The following is a 21,677-nucleotide window of genomic DNA, read 5'->3' as shown; positions in this document are numbered from 1 at the left end:
TCAAAGGAGTTAAAGAATTTGGAGTCATACATCGTCAAAAATTTTGACGAAGTGTCTTAGAAGCTACATTCAGAATGTTTCTTCTTGTAAGTTGCTGTTAGTTGTTTTGAAAGAAATCACGGTTAAAACTAGTTGCGAAAAGAACAGTTTCACAAGTAATCGTTTTCATACAAAAATACGTTGCACACAGTTATTTTCAAAATAAAGCAAAGTTACAATTACAAATTGCGAAAATAGGTCACTTTCAGTTAGTTATTTTGAAAAGAAGCCCAATGACAACTAGTAGCTGGTTTTGAGAATCAACTCAGTAGCAATCAGTTGCTTTTAGAAGAAACCAGTTATAATCCGTCGTTTTGAAAAGAGACTCAGGTATAATTTATTGTTACAAAAAAAACTAGTAAGAGTTACTAGTTTTGAAAACAATCAGTGCAATAACTTTTTGGTAAAACCAGGATAGTAACTAGTTTTGAAAAATTTTGTGCAGCAACTAGTTTTGAAATCGAGTCTGTTACAATTCGTTGTTTTGATACAAGACACACTTGCAATTAGTAGTTTTGAAAGAGGCTAAGTTATATTTGGTTGTTTTAAACTTGTTAGAGTTACTAGTTTTGAAAAGAATCAGATGTAGTAACTGCTTTTATTATGAACGCAATTGCGTTTTAGTTGTTTTGAAAATAAAACCAAGTTACAACTACTAATTGATAAAAATTACTCAATTGCAGTAACTGGTTTTGAAATGAAACAAGTTATAGATACGCAATGTGGAAAATAAGCTGATTAACCGTTACATGTGTTGTTTAATTAATGATGGTGAGATGTAGTTGTCTTGTTGATAGAAGTACAGTCACAGGCAGTAAAAATGGGATGCCTATCCTGGAATACTTGCTTCCCTGCAAGGTGTGTGTGTTGCTTAACTCTAAGGCCAGTCGCACACCAACGAGTCACGACGCGACGCAACGCAACACGACGATACACAAAGCGACACGACGAAGCGAAATCAGTCAGTCTTGTTGTATGCTTCATACAAGAACGAGAGGGCAAAAGAGGTGTTGATTAATTCCACTCATGGCAGTGTTCCATGACATTATACCTTTACAAATTGCTAACAAAACTGAAGTTGGGAAGGGTGTAACACGACAGTGTGCGCGAGTTATCGTCGAAAGGGGGATAATGGATACTTCCATAGGAGTAAATTATTCCTGGCAACAAAAGTAAATTTTCATTACCACCAGGGATGTTTCTATCCTCCTACCGATTTGCCACTTTATATGTAAATATGATAATTTAATTTTGATATTTTGTTCGGACAAAATAATAAATATGTTGCATAAGAAAAGGTCACTAACATATACGTCAAAATATGAAAGCCATTGAAGATTGCAAACACATTTCTTGTGTGAGGAAATGAGTAATCAATTGAATAGCTTTGTTTGATATTGTATTTCTAGTTATTTTCATTACAATTTTAATTTATATCCTAACAAGAGAGAGTAGATTTCCTTGTAAATATAATTCCTTTTTACACATGAATCCAGCAATAGATAAATCCCCTACAAAAAAGGAAAATTTTAATTCGCTAGCTGCAAACACACAGTTAATCGACCAATGAATATCAAACTGATCTGAAGATTGTTTTTCTTGTACACTTTACGATACATTTTGAACACTACATTCTCTGTCCAAATACAAGATCATTTCCAATGGATTTATTTCATCAGGTAATGTAATTGTGCCACTTAATTCCATAGAGCATCAAATTTGTCCGTATTATGGTAATCAGTCAATTAATAAAATCGTACAACGGAGACCTCGCTTGCAAATGAACGATTAGCTTCTCGTAAACAAGCTATATTTTTAACCTTGGCCGCACCGTCAAACCCATATATAATATGTGATGTCAAACGATACAGAGATGAGTCACATGTAGATGGTGTGCGGAGAAGAACGTTTTGTCGCATCGTGCTCCTGCGAGACCAAATTCTCTAGACCTTCCCTGTTTTGTCGCAAACCGTCGCAACGTGACTCGAAGTGGCTCGAGTGAAACGTTTCGTCCGGTGTGCGGCGGTCCATCCCGAGTCGGTTTGCAACAAAAATGTCTCGTCACATTGCGTGCTTCCCAATTTTATTGCCGGTGACTGTACATAGTATTGTCTTGAGAAATAACTCTGTTACAGTTCGTTCTCATGAAAAAAGAAATTCTTAACGCAATTTCTCTCACTAAATTCAAACTGGAACCCCAAACCACAGACTATAATGACCAACAGCTTAAAGGTTAGCAACAGGCCATTGTCAACCGCGTACACCCATTGCAACGCATTTGCGTGAGGAAGTTCCTGCGTGAAGACCCCGCACATTGTTAATAGTTAAATTCCTCTGAATCTGTAATTAACATCGTAGCCGCTAGAGGGATTCAATGAGAGAGTCATCATACAGCAACTCCCTCTGTAATCTTGCTTGCTTTGAAACTGCAGCCAGTCCCCTCTCGGTCGCACGACAATAACCTATTTACACCAATTAATATTTCCGTTTGCAACAATGCACGGAAATAATCCACGCACATAACTGGTTATTGCATATCATGAAATATTTACATGCGTTAGGGGCTACGGGATTCTACGCAGGCTCGCAGCACGCAAGATTTTTTTATTTTTTTTATTCATTGCCCTGCTCATTATGATTTAATTATATTCACTGTAACTTTCGGTGTTCGCTAAGTAGAAATGTAACGCAAGGAGCGAAGCGACAAAGAGAATGCGTTATAGGTTGACCGAATTCATGGTTCGAAGAAAATGAATGATTACTTAACTACGGGTCATAGGATGCACAGCGAATTCTTATTGTTTGTTATCCGTAATAGATTTACTTAATTGCTTATCATCTCTACTATCCGTAACGGATTTCTTTCATTGTTTGTTATCTCTACTTTCCGTAGTGGATTTCGTTCATTGTTTGTTATCTGTACTTTCCGTAACGGAATTAATTCTTGAATTGTTTTCTATATCTCTACTCTTTGTAACAGAATTATTTCATTGTTTGTTATCTCTACTTTCCGTAACGGAATTCTTTCACAGATAAGGCCGTATTGTACAGACTTACGGCGGGCGCTCTACATGCTGGCAACTGAAGCGACATAAGAAACGCAGCAGCTTGTAGAACGAGGTGCGCGTAGTACTTCCTCCCGCCACGTCGTAACTCTCGACGCCACCGCTCTTGTCTGGCTGGTTTGCGGCGTATTCCCCGCTCCCCCACTTCCTTAGAATTTGAATTTAAAATTTTGGGTGCGCCAGCACTGAGCCTATTTTGCACCCGTCACGTTATACGGGGTCCAGCCCCTAACCATAACTAAAATAGCATAATTGCAATGTCGTGTTACTAAAATATTAAAATATTCTGACTTTCGTTAAAAACTGAGGCTGTAAAGGGGCACTCAGGACAAAAAACAGGACAACACACACAAAATTATACTGGTCATAGTGCCAGTCGCCAGAACCTCGCTCGTCTGCAAAATACAGTCCAGAGTGTACTAGGTGGAAGTGAGGTTGACAATTTGGTGTACTACGTGGATGGTCACCTATTACACCCCACTTCTTAAACAGCACGTAGAGCGCCCGCCGTTAGAGTAGACAATGCCGCTTTTTCATTAACAACACGCATATGGCTATTGTTTATTATTTTTATTAGGTGGCCACTCTTTACTCAAGTATGATAATAGTTGCCAACTTTGGATAGAAGTCGGGCGGCTTCAAATGTCTCTTGGCGACGAAACTCATGAAAAAACGAGGAGAGATTCTTCTTGCTAACCCTAACGCCAAGTAGGTCGGCTCGAATTTGAAAAATAAAAATGAATGTCTCTAGTGTGGAGGGACCGAACAGCATTGTGTATAATAACGTTTTGTTTATTTACTCTCAGCAATGTTTGTTATCTCTGTTCTCCGTAACGGAATTCTTTCAATGTCTGTTATATCTACTCTCTCTCATTTTGTTGTTATCTCTACTTTTTAAATTAATACAAGTAATACGATAATTATATTTTTGTTTGTGGTATTAGAGAAATTTGCAAGACATATGCCGAAACAACGGCTCGGTAGGAAAAAAAAGGGTGTTTCATTAAGAGTGATACTTTTTAAAATTTGAAAAAAAAATAAACCACTCAACGTATCAAAGTAAATTGTGCTTTATTTTGAAGCTTAGACATTGCAGTTATGTTCTGAACAAAATATCGTTCAAATGTTCACCACGGCTTTGAACACACTGACGCACACGATGACTCCACTGATCCTGATTTCAGTGGAAAAATCATCTTCTCAGACGAGGCGCATTGTTGTCTTAGTGGATTCGTCAATACGCAAAATTGTCGTTATTGGAGCGAGAAGAAGCCACAAGTGGTCCATTAGATGCCATTGCATTTAGAAAAACTCACTGTGTGGTGCGGTTTACGGAGTGGCTGCGTCATTGGACCTTATTTCTCTCGAGATGATGAGAGAACCGTTACCCTCAATGGCAACCGCTACAGATCCATGTTACGCGAATTTCTGTGGCCAGAACTTGACACCATAGATATTGAAAACATGTGGTTCCAGCAGGATGGCGCTACGTGCCACACAGCTAATGCTACGCTCTATTTGCTGAGGGAGAAGTTTGGCGACCGGATCATCTCAAGACGTGGATGTGTGAATTGGCCGCCACGGTCGTGTGATTTAACACCCGTGGATCTTTTCTTTGGGGCTACATCAAAGCTCAGGTCTATGCTGACAAGCCACGAACTTTGGAACATTGGAGGCGAACATTCGTCAGGCTATCGCAGACATAACGCCACTAATGTTGGCCAGAGTGATTAACAATTGGAGCTTCGTGTGCGTCAGTGTGTTCAAAGCCGTGGTGGGCATTTGAACGATATTTTGTTCAGAACACAACTGCAATGTCTAAGCTTCAAAATAAAGCACAATTTACTTTGATACGTTGAGTGGTTTATTTTTTTTTCAAATTTTAAAAAGTATCACTCTTAATGAAAGACCCTTTACAATGATCTATGGGTATTCTTACCACAGATTATACTGTATAATTTGCATAGGTGCGATTCAAGAGATTGTAATTTCCAGAGTTGCCATCCATCGCGTTGTTCCCACCTCTTCCCATTTCCAAAAAATGTTCTGTGACAAACAGATGCATTCTACATCTCACAGATGCGATTACAGTGTAAGATAAAATTCCTGAAGACTTCCATTCGGCTCGTCGTTACGAGACAGTGTGCTTCCTTAAGGAAATGGTTTGCCACTTCTCTTACTACATAACCGAGTTTAAACGGAGAATTCCTAGAAATTACTATTGTTTCCCCTCCACTTTTAAATTTTCCGCTTCGACCTGTAAAACTTCCAAGTCTGTAATGAAAGGAACCCTGATGGAATCACCGGGTGCAACAGGTAATAAGCCCAAAGTTCTTCCACCTCCCCCCCCCTTTCCCGGGTATCACAAGCCAAACTTCGAAGGAAACTTCACTTTTACGCTTCACGTACAATTTCCAAAGAACGTGGAGGCTGCTATTGAAAACTAAAGTCTTAAGACTTGTTGTCACGTGAATGCAAGTTCATCGCATCAAAACTTGAATGCAAAGGGTACGGGAATTCTATTTTCACTTCCTACGAGATGGGTTCACGTTTCTCTGTCAACCCTCTTGCTCTTATTCACTTACTTACTCATTTACAGCACATTTGGTAATTACATTTAGGTGACGTGGCACTACTATTAATACAATTACACTGAAGAGGATCTCCTGCACTGATGTCACCGTACCTGAAAAAATAAAAGAGAACAGATCCCATCTAATTTTCCTCTAATGGTAAGAGACAGTGGAATGAAAGATTCTTAACTATTTTAGAGTCATTCATTTTCTCCTTGCAATAATGAAAAGAATCATCGTGATATCTATGCACAGCGCCAGGAAGGGAGAGGACTCAAGAGTTATCATCCTGGGGTCTCGGTACAATATAAAGCAGCTAGAGGACCAAAGTTCTGACAGTCACAAAGCTGGAAGCGAACCAAGGATATACGAGAATTATACAGAGCTAGAAGATTGGGAGCAGACTAGGTACGGGGAGGGTAGTATATTTGCTTCCCAAGTTGTGTATTACTTCTACTTCTCTACTTGGACTAAGCATCGACTGCCGTTCCAGAGTCCAGAGTTTTCTTGGCGTTTTGGTGAGTCTGGAGTATCGGCCCTTACTCCTAAATGGTGTTTTGCATTAGAGTTGCAGCATGTTGATCTGTGGATGGTCTCCAAGGCGTTGTTCTTCCGGCGGAGCTGGACAGTGGACTATCTCTATCAGGGCGTAGCAGAAAAGTTGATGGGCGCCTCAGATGGATAGGCATTTCAGGATCTTCAGTTTCCTTTCGGGCGACTGTAGCCTTGGAGAAGTCTGTGCTGTGATGATATGGTCCCTGGATACTGGAGATGTTCGAGTGGTTCGTCCATGGAGATCTCTGTGTGCCGGTCGCTATTACCACCGGCGGCTTCCTCTTAATTATGGCGGGGTGTGGTTTTCTGCTGGGCACTGGGTCGTGGTGGTTCTCGGACCCTCTTCCTAGCGTTCCTTTTTGGAGTATTTGAAGAGGGAGCATCCCTTGTAGTTCGTAGTGTGTTCGCTCTGGCAGTCCTCTTGTGGTTTGTCCGCTTTTTACGATAAGGGCCGTACAACATCTCCAGACAACTTAAAAGTGCTCCCTTCAGTGATGCTAAGAGAAAGAGTGTGTGTGTGTGTATGTGTTTGTGTGTGTGTGTGTATATATATATATATATATATATATAGGAATTGTGAATCACCCTGAGTGTGTGTTTATATATATATATATATATATATATACACACACACACACACACACACACACACACACACACACACAGGGTGATTCCAAATTCCTATTCCAATCTTCTAGGGATTGTAGAGGGGACTTAGTACATCAGGTTTTGATGAGGAACCCATGTCCGGAAACGTACTGTGTTGGTACTACACAGATGACAAGATCACATCACATAATGGATGTGAATGGAATTAGAAATATAATTAAGACACTGAACATAAAATTACACAGAAATAATATAATGATGAATTTAATTTACTCGATTGAGTGCGTAGCGGATAACATGATTACCTTACAATCAGGGGGGTCCAGGTTAAGTCACATTGGTCAGCGGTTCATATTATATTTTGAGCTATAGCTCCAGTGTTCGATTAGCCTCTCTGATGATAGAAGTAGACATAAAAATACTTTTTTGAGACGCAGCATGCTGCATGCAAATACTCCCCTAGACTTGACTGTTTATGGCTATCAACCCGGTGGCGTCACCAGAATGGGGCCAACCACCCAATACCCCATTTCAAAGACATGAGAGTAAAACTCGTTCTTTATACAGTTTTGAAACGCAGCATCTTCACGTCATCTCCCGCTCATATCCTTTTGGAACTTTCAGCGACTGAATAAAATGAGTCTCTCACTTCACAACAAGTCAAAAAGGAGACGGAAAACTTTGATAAAATTCAGCCTCATCAGCCGTTCTCTCGGCCCTGAAGAACCAGTGCTGCCTCTGCCGGAAGATGCTATCCCAGCTTTAAGAACACCCTCGAATGTCTGCTATCGGGCAAAATCAGCGCAGTTCGCAAAGTTCTGGTTCATCTCCGTCTGACCTCCACTCAGACTGTCCCCCCTCCCCCCTTCATTGATCTCTTGCCCCTCCTCTATAATCACGTTCGGCTGTAATTCGGTTGCGCAGTTCCACTGAAGTGAAAGATTTTTCTGTGGATCAACTCTTTAAGGGAGATGAACTTGTTCTCACAAATGTGGATATATATGCTACATGTACAGGGTGTTTTAAAATGTTAACTCGTATGTGGATAGATTTAGAATTTTATTTTCTTTTATATTCAGACGTAATGGCAGATATGTAAACTCTAGAAGAAATATTGATTGATTTGCTTTATTTTACTTCGCCTTTTGTGCCATTTTTGGCTAATTTCCGAAGATGAGGATGAGTGATGACATTGATGAATGGACACAAACATCAATGCCCAAGTCACGATTCGAACCCGGGACCCCTGGCATCGTAGAGCGATGTTCTAACCACTCCGCCACAGGGGCCCGCTGTAGAAGGGTGGACGCCAGGGGATCAAAATCGAAAATGTTTATAAGTCAGATAAGTGATAACGTGTCACCGGAAGAACACGTTTTAAAGAATAGAGGAAATAAGACATGGAAGGAACGATAGAGAATAGGAGAAAGGAAGATGAATAAACGAAGTGAGATCAAGATGGTGAAAAAAGAGAGACAAAAACAAGGAAAGAAACAGAGAGGGAGAGAGAAAAATAGAAAGTGGAAAGAGGAGAGGCGAGAAAAAGAGATAATAAAGAAGAAAATGGGACAATAACGGGAAGGACATATACAAAAATGATGGAGAGGAAGTGAGCACGTACAGAGATACTAAGACTGAAGCAAGTGGAATAAGTGTGGTCAAATCTTTAAGCCGAATGTCCTATATAAAAACAAAAACCACGCATTAAAAGTAACACATGCGAAATTTCAATCATCAACTGCTGTTATGAAGACGCTAAAATGTTGAAATTTACATTACTGCTGTATAGGTAAATCGGGACTGGGCCTACATTTTAGGCAGGATGTCAACCCTTGTACCTCCACCGTGGATCAAACCCGAGACCTCTTGACTTACAGGGCGATAGCGTTATCAAAAAGGTCATGGCCAGTCTAAGAGAGTACAAGACTCTGGAGTCCACGATGGAAGTGGTTAATTTTGCAACACAGTAGCAACATTAAAGACGAGCAAGGTGGGCAACAACCCACCCCGCCGAAAAAAATAAGTTGACTCTGATTTAGAACATAGGCTACTACAGTATTATGTTAACATCAATATTACCATTATGTTCTGAATTAACTTGCGAACTTCTGAAAAATATTTTGACCCATTTTCAACCATTCTGCCCCCTCCCCTGGTTTCCATTTTATTTTTTTCTTGCCTCGCTACTGTTCTACAGTACATAGCGGAACTAATACATTTTTTCGCAAGCCGCAAATCAGGCTGTGCAACTTTTGGCATGCCGAGAGTCTGGCGAGTACGTTGGCCAATCCTTGTGGTAACTCCCACAAGAGCATCGCAGAATCTGATCGTGTTAAAATAAGCTGAAAATCATGCACAGAAGAACGTAGTGCCGAAATATATTACTTATCAATGTAATGGGAAACTGTACACTGTCTTACTCTGGAGCAAGCCAACGAAAACAAGTCTCCGCGCAAGTAGTGGCGCGTGAGAAGGAACGGGATTGTGTGGAGGGGGAGACTGCAGTTACCAGTAATTTCAGCGGCGTGTACTGCTTCGCTCTGCCCACTCGATTTCCCCCCTTTTCTGCCGCTATGCGCAACCTTCCTCCACATATAACCTGGACAGATTATATACTTTACTAGTCGGTACATATTAGGTGCTCATTTGATGCTCCAACATAGAGATTGCCGCCATAATTAGCAGTGCTGCCAAGCCCAGAAAAGTTTCATAACCTTGAACACATATTCATTCAAATTTCACAGTAAAAACCGTCAGAAGTATATTAATTACATATATTAACCTGTCGGCTGAATACGACCCGCGCAGACTGTTGCCTTAAATTAATTCCTGTATGATATCATCCAATTGCACATTTTAACCAGGTGACACACTTCCAACTGCGAAACTACATGTATCCCCTGTATGTCCCCTATGTTGCTATGTACGCTCGTGGCTCCGAACCACGCACACACATCGAACCGGGAAGGCGAGGGTTGGGGGTGGGGAACTGCACCATGCAAGAGCAAACAATCAGATACCAAACACTTGCTGCAATACCCTATCAATGCAGTTAACCATTTACAATAGAATAAGCGGAGGGTGTTTGTTACAACGGAGCAAGGAATAGAGTGGTTGTGGTGCGGAGGCAGGGGAGGGGTAGGGGCAGAGGGGGACAACGCTGAGACAAAGCCGTCACCGTTTCACAATAACCGTGTTTGTATGCTTATATGTACACCGTGGCATTATTGTTTGCGACGCTGTGGACGAGCTACCAGGCAACACACAGCGCTGTTCAATTCAACGAGGCCGTGTACTATGGCAGTGGAACACTTGGTCGCATAGCAGTGCCAGGCTCTTGACAATATGACCTGATACATGGCTCTTCCATGGAGTGGCTATTAACCACTCATAATACTCCATTTATGCCTGCTTCGTTCTAAAGGAAGATGGGATATTGATCCCTAATTGGTCGCTTCAAATTAGAAATAGTTTCGGTGTGCTCAGGGGGATGGCTTGTAGATTCCTTCTAATCACAATTTTTGCTCCAGTTCTTGTACGTTTCGTCCGTAGATCCTAACATGTACAATCCTAAAAATATCAAGATAATTGAGAGCGGGAGAAACATAGTCAAATCGGCTTTTCTAAAAAAAAAATAATCTTTAACCCTTCAATCAGGCAAAGTTTGTCTTCCAAGATTTGGCAGAAGTAGGTTTGAAGTAGGAAATAAAAAGTAGGCTTAATTCAGGAAATGCATGTTACTTCTCTCTTCATAAACTTTTGTCTTCTCGTTTAATATCTAAGAAACTAAAAGTTAAAATATACAAAACAGTAATTTTGCCTGTAGTATTATATTGGTGTGAAACGTGGTCCCTTACATTGAAAGAGGAACATAAATTGAGAGTATTTGAAAATAAGATTCTTAGGAAAATATTTGGACCTAAAAGGGATGAGGAGACAGGTGAGTGGAGAAGGTTACATAATTTAGAACTACATTATTTGTATTCATGTCCATATATTATTAGAATAATTAAATCAAGAAGACTTGGGTGGGCAGGCCATGTGTCACGAATGCGAGAGGAAAGAGGAGTTTACAGGATTCTTGTTTGGAAACCTGATGGTAAGAGAACTGTAGGAAGGCAAGACGAAGATTGAGGGACAACGTTGAGATAGGCCTAAATGAAATCGGTAGGGATGGAAAGAGTATATAGATCTTGCTCGAGATAGGGACAGATGGAAGGCCTGTGTTGTTGCAGCTTCTGGTTTAAGAAGGCTAGAGAGTTAGTTAGTTAGTTAGATTTGAAGTCTGCCATATTGAAGCGTGTTTGCTGATTTGAGCCGTGGTTGTTCAGTCGGTAGGGCGTATTGCTGCAAGGCGGAGATTCGGGTTCGATTCCCGGGCTGACGGGAATGTCTGCAGCAATGTACCTGCATGAAGCGGACGTGAGCTTAACCCAACCTCCAAATAATAAGAACATGGGGCAACCCTGTGTCTAAAGTCGACAACCACTTCCATAAATAGCGGAGAAGGTGAATGTGTTGGGTCCTACCCCCACACCCTCCTCACGTTCCTTTACGGTATGTTACAGTCTGCAGGGAGATGCTTCGTTTCTTATACAGGGCTATATCAGTACTCCACGCTCTTACGAAACTTTAATTTCAATAGGATATCCCACATTTTTACAGAATTATGTGCTCGGGCAACATTTCGTCTTTCACCTTCAAATGCATCGCCGAAATTCACTATACTACAATACCTTCAAGATACCCAGTTCTAAGTTCACAACAGTTAGCGGTATGACAACATTGGAGAGTCGCCTTCCTTCCATCTTTCTCGCTCATTCTGACTTGTCGTCAAAGTAAGAGACCCGCTTATTCCCTAAAATTGCTGATAGTTTCTATCGTATAACTCCAATAGTTTCATTCTCTCGTAGATCAGAATTTAGAGCTTTAACATAGGAAAAATCGAGTTTTCTTTCTCTCATCTTGAAACAAGTTGAGGGATTTTGCTCAAATGTAATACCAGTCTAATCCTCCATGGTATTTATGGGAAGTAAAAACTGAACTCAAAAGATCAGTTTTAGAGTTTTAGCATGTCCACTTTGTCTCTCATGGCCCTTACTACACTATTGCATTATGTTATGAATTTCGGTCAGTTTCAGTATGTAGTCTAGATTCTGAAAATATCAAAATGGGCAAAAAGTTCGAAATATACGTGGGTTGTTCAATAAGTTTTGCCTCCTGGCCTATATTTTTTTTTATTGATTGAGGAAAGTTTATGATTTTACTTTTAAATAAAAATTTGGAACATCTGCTCTCAGAGGATGTTTTCTGTTTGAGGTAATGTCACTGACGTCGAAGCATTAGCTTGGAAGACGTCGGACTGCGTGGACGTACGGTTCAAGCAACTTGCTGGGATCGTATTTCCGGCTGCGGAATATGTTCCACCTATCGAAATCCACCGACGGATGCGTGCCGTGTCTGAGGAAGCATGCGTTGACGTTAGCACAGTCAGGAGATGGGTGTGGACTGTACACACGGACAACCCAGCCACGACAACTTTGAAGACAAGCGCCGCAGTGGATGACCTCTGCATTCACTCGAGAAATGGTGGCACGTGTTGATGTACTGATTCGTGGTAATCGACGTATTAAGCAGAGAGAGATCTTAGATATTCTGTGCATGTTGCTTGGAGCAGTGATTCACATTATCAAGGACGAGCTTTGGTTCAAAAAAGTGTGTACCAGGTGGGTCCCTCAGCTGACAAACGGTAGCCAACCTCAATTTTCTCTGAAGGAAGTGGACCGATGGCAGAAGGGTATCGACACTGGTGAGGATTACATCGAAAATTGATGTTACCCTTTACAAGAGAACATTCCAAACTTTCATTTGAATGCAAGATCATAAACCTCCCTGACTCAATAAAAACGTTTTCGCCCAGGAGGCAAAACTTATTCAACATCCTACGTATCATTACTCATAACAGGGGCTTTTCTATGGTGTGATTAACATTTGTAATCAAGGAATACAAGGTTTGATCCCCGTTGGATGTACATTGGACGATAGTTCATACCAAACTGTAGGTCCAGTATCGAATAACCTCTCTCAGCAAAAAGTGGACTTAATACAAACTTTTTATTTATTAGTGTCACACTTCAAGCGTCGCATGTATTCGTGTTATACACTTCGAGAACGATACTTAACACAAGGTTCCGGGTTCAAATTACCCCACATGGACCACCGATATAGTATAATTTACCCATGGAACGCCATATTCATGGAAAGATGACAAAACATGGCACAGACTAGCAAAAAGAGAAGACACCACCTTTAATTCCCACATGCATCTGTTGGGAGTTGAACCTTGATCACAGATGTCACCATGATCGATCTGATGCGCCGGCCAACAATGTGATGGATGCCAAATTTGTCGGTGCTGTCATATTGCATGTTGGTGCATATTCATCCTGGTGTCATGGACCAAATAGATGTATGTTCTTCATGATGTCATTACGACAAGTTTGCACATGCTCGCGTTGATGCCTAAGTACAATTTGATTTAGGTTTGACATGTTGGTAGAAGGTTGTTTGATTACATGTTATAAACATGCCTCACTGGTTTATACTTATTGCGTCATTACGTGTTGAATCCGTTTTGGAAAGGTTGTCTTATCTGAACTGAAATAGTTTACAGATACCAGGGCTTAAATAATCTTACGTTAACATACTTTGCATAATACTAAATAAAGTGATACGTAATGTCTTTAATGTGTACTGATCTTGTTATAAATGTTATATTTTGGGTAAAGAAGTGTCAAAATATATGTCTTTGGACTCGTATCTAAGAAAAACTAAATATGCTGACCAAGGCAGTAATTTATTTTATTAAAAACATAAACTAAACATAAAATAAACTAAAAAGACTTTTGTACTTGATACAGAGTCTGATGAAGACCTTGCTAGAAGGTTGAAACGTTACGTTTAGTTTATGTTTTAATAAAAAAATTACTGCCTTGGTCAGCATATTTAGTTTTTCATAATCATGGAAACAAGGCTTAATGGTGTTATAACTCGTATCTAAATTCACTGCCTTGGTCTCGGGTTTAAACCCCGTCCTGGGGTTGGGTGTTCTTTGTGAGTGTATCTTGATCAATTTCATCATATCATCCTCAGCGTCGCGATTTACCAAAAGTGGTAGAAAAGCGACGTTAATAAAAATCTAATCAAATCAGATCAAATTCAGCGCAAAAATTAGATTTTTTATTGTGCATTACTGATGTGTAAAAATGTTAGTAAAATCCAGTTGCGGAATCAAGGCTGCCAATTTTCTACATGCAATTTTATTAGCTTAAAATAGTGCCTTTGGCTGCCTACGTAGCGGAATGGTCAATTTAAAGAGCTACGAGGCCAGGGATCTTAGGTTCAAGCCTTGGTTACGATGTAGATAAATAAAATATTGTGTTTCTGTCATCATCCATTACATCAGTTCATCCTCATCGTAGCTATTAACTTTAGAGGTAAAAAGGAGACTTTAAACAGGTGAAAAGGAAAGGAAGCAGTGTTTAATGGGGAACCTAAAGGTTTGATTGTTTTTTGTTCACTTTATGCACGGATAGGATAATCAGGACTGGACCTACAGTTTAACGTGAGATCCGTACCTTTGTGCAATGTGCCACCTCCGGGTATAGAACTCGGGACCCTTTGATTAATAGTCGTGTATTAATCGAAAACCATGCCAACATGCGAATTGAAACTTATTTTTTCATTCAGCTGACTTGAAAATTGCTCAGAGTAGATAGGTTGCCGTTCCAAGAACAGGCTATCAAAATTCTCGATACCCTCAGGTATTTGGATCGAGTTTATATAAATATTTTTTTTTAAAAAAATTCAATCATTTGTGCTTTATTTTATATAGTTTAGGTTTTAGACAGCATATAAAGTAAAATACCGCATCATTTCATGGCTCACCGTTACCGCACAAAAACAATTTTTCCAAATTCTCAAAACGGCGGACATTTTTCTAAGTGTGCGCGTGTTTCCCAACTCCGATTTTTGGCGATTTTCCTCAGGTGTTGTACCAAGGATGTAATAAAACAAAAAATTGCTAAATTCTTTTTCCGTCTCGATCCAAAAACATGGCCTTTCTATCCTCTACTAATGAAAATTTCTCTCCAATTACCATCTCTGGGGTAGATTCCATAGTTTAAAGTGTTTAATTGAAGATCTAAAATCGTACTGTTATTCGACAACCTTAACCACCAGGCCAACGGCATTACGTGACCTCTACCTCCAGAAGCAGTGTCAGATTGCTCCACTCGTGGGTCTCTTTTAAGCCCATGTGTAAGGTTTGAATAGATAAAAACTTGTTTTTCAGTCGTTTGGTGTTAAACCTGGGTAGTGCGGCAAAGCTCAAAGCATTCGGAAACAGCGTGGCATGAAATTTGAGGAGGAAGCATTTCCGTTGAGTTCGAGTTTTCAGTACAGACAACTACAACCCTCCTGTTTGGTCCCAGTTGCCATGGAAATGATTACCGTGGTCACAACAACTTACCGAGTGATTGTCGGTGGTTGGAAGGTTTCTGTGCGCGAAGGGAGGGGGAGGGACATACTACCACAGACACTTGTTCCCTTTGATCTGATACTTTTATCATGCTTAACAAGAAAGTTCTATTCTCCGAGCTTTTTGACTTGTCTTCGGTTTTACTACATGCAGTTTTCCATGCAGGGGTTGAGAATAAACAAAACACAAGATTGTTTCAAACGCTTACCTCATTCTCGTTTTTTAAACTGGCTTGGAAAGAGAAGGTCTCGATCTAGTCTCTGAAAAATCGATGTAATATATATAAAGATATATATTAAAACATACTCGACATACCCGTGGCATTTCTGAATAGATCGGATGGTAAACGATTTTCATACGTCATCCTTGGTATCATCACATCCATTCAGTTTCATTTCTATACATCTCTTAACTTCTACTTTCACTTCGCAAGTCTTCGTCGAAACATATTCTCTGTTTTTCCTTACGTTTCTTTTCTTCTATCCTTAGTTCATACATGGTCCTTGGTTGCACCCAACACATTATTTGTCTGCATTTCTATTCTATCTTCAGCAGTGTTTATACATCTTCCTTGGTGGATCTAGTCCATTCTACCCCTACAACTCTTCCCTTCCATACTTCTTCCTTGGTTGCCTCTAGTCCATTCTTCCCCTACAACTCTTTCCTTCCACATTCATTTCATATGTCTTCCTTCGTGGTCTCTCGTCCATTCTTCCCCGATAACTCTTCCCTTCCATCTTCATTCCATACTTCTTCCTTGGTTGTCTCTAGTTCATTCTTCCCCTTCAACTGTTCCCTTCCACATTCATGTCAAAAGTCTTCCTTGGTGGTCTCTCCTCCATTCTTCTACTACAACCTTTTTTCCATATTAATTTCATATGTCTTCCTTCGTGGTCTCGCGTCCATTCTTCCGCTACAACTCTTCCCTTCCATATTTATTTCATATATCTTCCTTCGTAGTCTCTCGTCCAATCTTTCACTACAACTCTTCCCTTCCATATTCAATTCGAATGTTTTCCTTCGTGGTCTCGCGTCCATTCTTCCGCTACAACTCTTCCCTTCCATATTTATTTCATATATCTTCCTTCGTGGTCTCTCGTCCATTCTTCCACTACAACTCTTCCCTTCCATATTCATTTCGAATGTCTTCCTTCGTGGTTGCTCGTCCATCTTTCCCCTACAACTCAACTCTACCCTTCCATACTCATTTCATGTATCTTCCTTGGTAGCTCGTCCATTCTTCCCCTACAAGTCTTCCCTTCCATCTTCCTTGGTTGCACCCCACACATTATTTGTCTGCATTTCTTTTCTATCTTCAGCATTGTTTATACATCTTCCTTGGTGGCACTCGTCCATTCTACCCCTACAACTCTTCCCTTCCATACTTCTTCCTTCGTTGCCTCTAGTCCATTCCTCCCCTACAACTCTTTCCTTCCACATTCATTTCATATGTCTACCTTCGTGGTCTCTCTTCCATTCTTCCCCTAGAACTCTTCCCTTCCATATTTATTCCATACTTCTTCCTTGGGTGCCTCTAGTCCATTCTTACTCAACATCGCATCATTTTCATTTTCATTTGATACGCCTTCATTGGTAGCCCCTCCTCACTATTGCCTCTACATTTCTTCTCTTCCATATTTCATATATCTTCCTTCTCGTTTCTCCCCACATGACCATACCACATAATTCTTGCCTCCTGTCTTATCCATGTGGTAGTGTTTTGCTCCATCATTTTGGTAATATTCTTATTACACGTCTAATTTCTCATGCCTATTCCCTTAATCTTCTTATGATTTTTTCATAATTCAATTTGCTGATCTGTAATCTTGTTACAGCATAATACATAACTTTCTTGCACATCTTGCTTTCTTACTCGTTATCAGGACCTGTTCTTCTGTATGCCTATTTATACCTTCAGTTTAATTGTGGTATCCTATCAAGTTGCCCAAGTATTTAAAACAATGATAACACTGGTCTACGTCCATTTTGCTGACTGGAGTCTGATGGTTGTTCTTTAGTAATTCGAGGGTGGTAAATCCAAAACCGAAATCCGTTTTTTTCTATCACGTCAGGTTTCGGAGGAAAAAAGAAAATTATCTAATATTAGGGATGTATATTTAGAGCAATGAAACAACGTACTCCGTAAAGAGGTCACAAGATGGCAGCACATGGAACATTATAGTGATTATTATTTAAATCAGTTATTCGAACATTGTTAACCTCAAAACAAAGGACAAATATTACTAACTTAGTAAGGAAAGCGTATAGTGCATATTTCGGGATTAAATTGGGTGACCAAGATAAATCCTGGGCACCTCATAAAGTATGCAGGACCTGTGTAGAAAAGAAGGAAAGAAATATGTTAGCGTCTGGAACAACCTTCATGTATCTGGACAGAGATAGGCATGTATTAAGATATTTTCAAAGGGACGAAGAATATGTGTATTGTACAGATGTGAAGGGACTAATTGAAGCTATGGGATGTACGTATAATGCAGAAGAATGGAGGCTTTTTATTGATAGCAAGAGGAGTTTGAAGTGTGTGTTGATACATAATGGCAATAAGTTAGCATCCATTCCTGTTGGCCACTCCGTACATTTGAAGGAAAGCTACGAAACAATGAAAGAACTGCTTCGAAAGAAAAAAAGTATGCAAATGACAGTTGGCTTGTGTGTGAAGATCTCAAGGTCATTTCAATGTTACTTGGTCAACAAGCAGGTTTCACGAAATATCCATGCTTTTTGTATTTATGGGACAGTCGAGCAAGGAACGAACATCGGGTACGAAGACTGTGGCCTGCCAGGAAAAGCTTTGAAGTCGGGGCGAAAAACATCCAGAACAAGCCGCTTGTTGATCCTAAGGAAGTGTTACTTGCTCCACTGCACATTAAGTTGGAATTAATGAAGCAGTATGTAAAAGCTCTGGATAAGAATGGGGCTTGCTTTAAATACATTTGCTCAAAATGTCCTGCATTGACGCATGAGAAAGTAAAAGCAGGTATTTTGATGGTCCTCAGATAAGGATGCTAATGGAAGATGAAGAATTCTTACAAACAATTAACCACACAAAGTAAGATGTATGCTGTGCATTTTCTGATGTCAATACAAACTTTCTTGGAAACTTCAGGGCGCACAACTACGAGGTTCTAGTTGAAAATTTGTTGGTGACGTTTCAAAAGTTAGGAGTAAATATGAGTGTCAGGCTTCACTTCCTGCACAGCCGCTTAGATGTATTTCCGTCCAATCTTGGTGCCGTAAGTGAAGAACAGGGCGAACGCTTCCACCAAGACATAAAAGCCACGGAGCACCGATATCAGAGGAGATGGAATGAAAACATGATGGCCGACTATTGCTGGTGCTTGCAGCGTGACGTTCCTGAGGCCACGTACTCCAGAAAATCAAAGAAACGAATAATTTTGCCTAAGTAGGTATGCATGTTGTGCTATTCTGTGGTGTATGTTAAGTTTAGCATAAGTACAGGCATCAGGTGCTGACTGTATGTGCTCGTGAAACAAATTGATCAATTTGCCGGAATTACCTAAACTTTTTGTTCATTAAGAACTCCCTATTGAGAAAATAGAAACGTATGTTTGTTAAACAACGTGACGTGATACTCTGATTGAACATCTGACTACGTCGCATTCTCTTTGCAAGTGCTGTTGGAATGTAGCCGGATATAATTTTCTGAAAATTTTGAAATGTGACTTGTCAAACAATGCAACTTAATACCTGTTATCAGCTCCGCCACCTTATGTATAGTCCTATAATTTCATTATGTGCAGATATCTATATGGAAAATTGTTGGAGTTTAGCCCAGTATTATAATATTGTGAAAATTTTCAAATGTGATTTGTGAAAAATTGTGACGTGATACACTTTTTCTGACTACATATTTGGAATCAGCGACCTCAAATTATATAGAATCAGTTATAATATGTAAGTCAGCAGAAAAAGAAATTTCATTATGTGCAGATGGAAAATTGTTGGAGTTTAGCCCAGTATTATAATATTGTGAAAATTTTCAAATGTGATTTGTGAAAAATTGTGACGTGATACACATTTTCCGACTACATATTTGGAATCAGCGACATCAAATTATATAGAATCAGTTAAAATATCTAAGTCAACAGAAAAAGAAATTTCATTATGTGCAGATATCTATATGAAAAATTGTTGGAGTTTAGCCCAGTATTATAATATTGTGAAAATTTTCAAATGTGATTTGTGAAAAATTGTGACGTGATACACATTTTCTGACTACATATTTGGAATCAGCGACCTCAAATTATATAGAATTAGTTAAAATATCTAAGTCAGCAGAAATCTTTTTTTCATATGTAGACCAGTGTAATAGGTGTGTAACGCAAATAAAAGTGCAAGGTGACAGCAAGGCAACTACCGTCGGAGGAACAAGAAAGGGTCCCAATTAATTTTATTCCTCTCGACATAAAAGCGTCACCGTTATTGGACATAAAACGCCAAGAGCCACGCAGAGCAAAAAAATACACTTTTGGGGAAAAATAATGAAAAAGAAAAGAATCAGTTGTCATGGTAGAATGGAGACGACCAGTTCCTTAAATGTTTGTCATATTCGTTGAGAACGAAGCCAGCCGGAATCGCCAGGATTGCACGCAGTTGTTGTCTTTTTCCTTTCTTTTTTTTCAGACAATCGTAAATGTTTTACGACCATCGTTAATTCTGTCGCGAGAGAGAGAGTCTCGTGGAATTTCATTGCCTCCGCCGGAAAAAATGCGATATTCCCCGACCATCTGACGCTGCCCCAGCACACCATGCTATTTTTATGCTGTAACCTAAAAACGGGCAGGTTAGGCGAACTGTTATTAGAATGTTATTGTCACCCTGTAATCTTTACTATATTGTTTGCCGCAAGACAAAACTGTTTATAGACACTGATTTTGCATCATTGTGAGTTCTCGTGCGCACGTGTGGATGGCAGGGAAAGAAGCGGAACTGCAGCGCTGTAAGGGTGGCGGAATGAAGGTAGAGAAAGGGGCAGGATGCTTGGTCAGTTGCGTTCGTACAGTGGGAAACCTCTCTTTATCTGATTAGTAAGAGTGCAGTGCGGTGTTGTAATAATCGCAGAAGAAAAAGGTTATTTCTCAACCCAAGGGATACCCCAATCCTGCTCTGCTGCTTACTGGCATTGAAATACAGTCTGAAGGCGGGAAGTTCGCACTGCACAGATCACTTGCTGACCTTGACTAGCGCAAGCGATCTGCTCAAGCCTGTTGTACAAAAGGTTGAGACTAAACTGTGCCTTTACGCCAAGTTAGGCAGAAGACTTAAGTTAAGGTTAATATAAGTTCGAACAATTTCCAGAAGCCAAAGGACTAATAGAATCAGTGAGTACACTGGCATAGTTTTCTACTGGCGACTGCCCTTGCCAATTGTCTTAGAGGGAGGGTAGCAATCGCAGTTGCGAAGAGACGTTCTAGGAAGAACATCGACTCTCCTGTGAGAGGTGCATTTACCACCGTGCCATGAAGGCACATTTAGGAGATGTGGGGGTAAGGTCACACACATTCTCGATCTTGGCCATACGTAATGTCTTTAATGTGTACTGATCTTGTTATAAATGTTATATTTTGGGTAAAGAAGTGTCAAAATATATTTCTTTGGACTCGTATCTAAGAAAAACACCACACTCAGACCGCCTTCACCCCACAGGGTTGGCCCCAGGTACCCATTGAGTAAGCCCCAGGGCCGGGGACAGGGCTGGAAAAATTACGACGTTAGATCACCCACCCAGGAAATCACGCGTGGCAGTCAGACTTCCTACCGATTAGACCATTTGTAAGAATGTCTCCAAGAGTACTCCCGCCTTTGCTTTTTTATATGTTTGCGCGTTAAAGAGAAATACAATGAGCTTCCAACGTTCATCAGCAAGCGCAACTATCTGGCAACCTTCGTGTTTACATTTGGGCGAAGGAGGAAACTACGCTATTTGATTTGGTGATGGTGTTTGACACGCTGGTACAAGAAAGTAAACAAAATCAGCCGAGCACAATTAAACAGATTTGCTGATTCGTTGTTATCAAACGGAGGGCATCATAGGTTGATATGATCCATATTTTTATGTGACGTCACCGGTAGACAATATGTCACTAATATATTTATTTTTGTGAAAGAAAGCGTAATTTCTTTGTTATTATATGTAATAATGCACCTTGTTTGTAATGTATATCTTCTGTTTATTGTATTTATGCTACATTATGGGTAATTTAATGTATCTTCATGTTTGCGAGAGTGCACTATACGAATTTGTATTTCTAAACA

This window comes from Lepisma saccharinum, chromosome 5 (genome assembly GCF_977018435.1).
Source record: "Lepisma saccharinum chromosome 5, izLepSacc3.1, whole genome shotgun sequence".
Lineage (NCBI taxonomy): Eukaryota > Metazoa > Arthropoda > Insecta > Zygentoma > Lepismatidae > Lepisma > Lepisma saccharinum.
Note: the sequence above shows the minus strand (reverse complement) of the source record.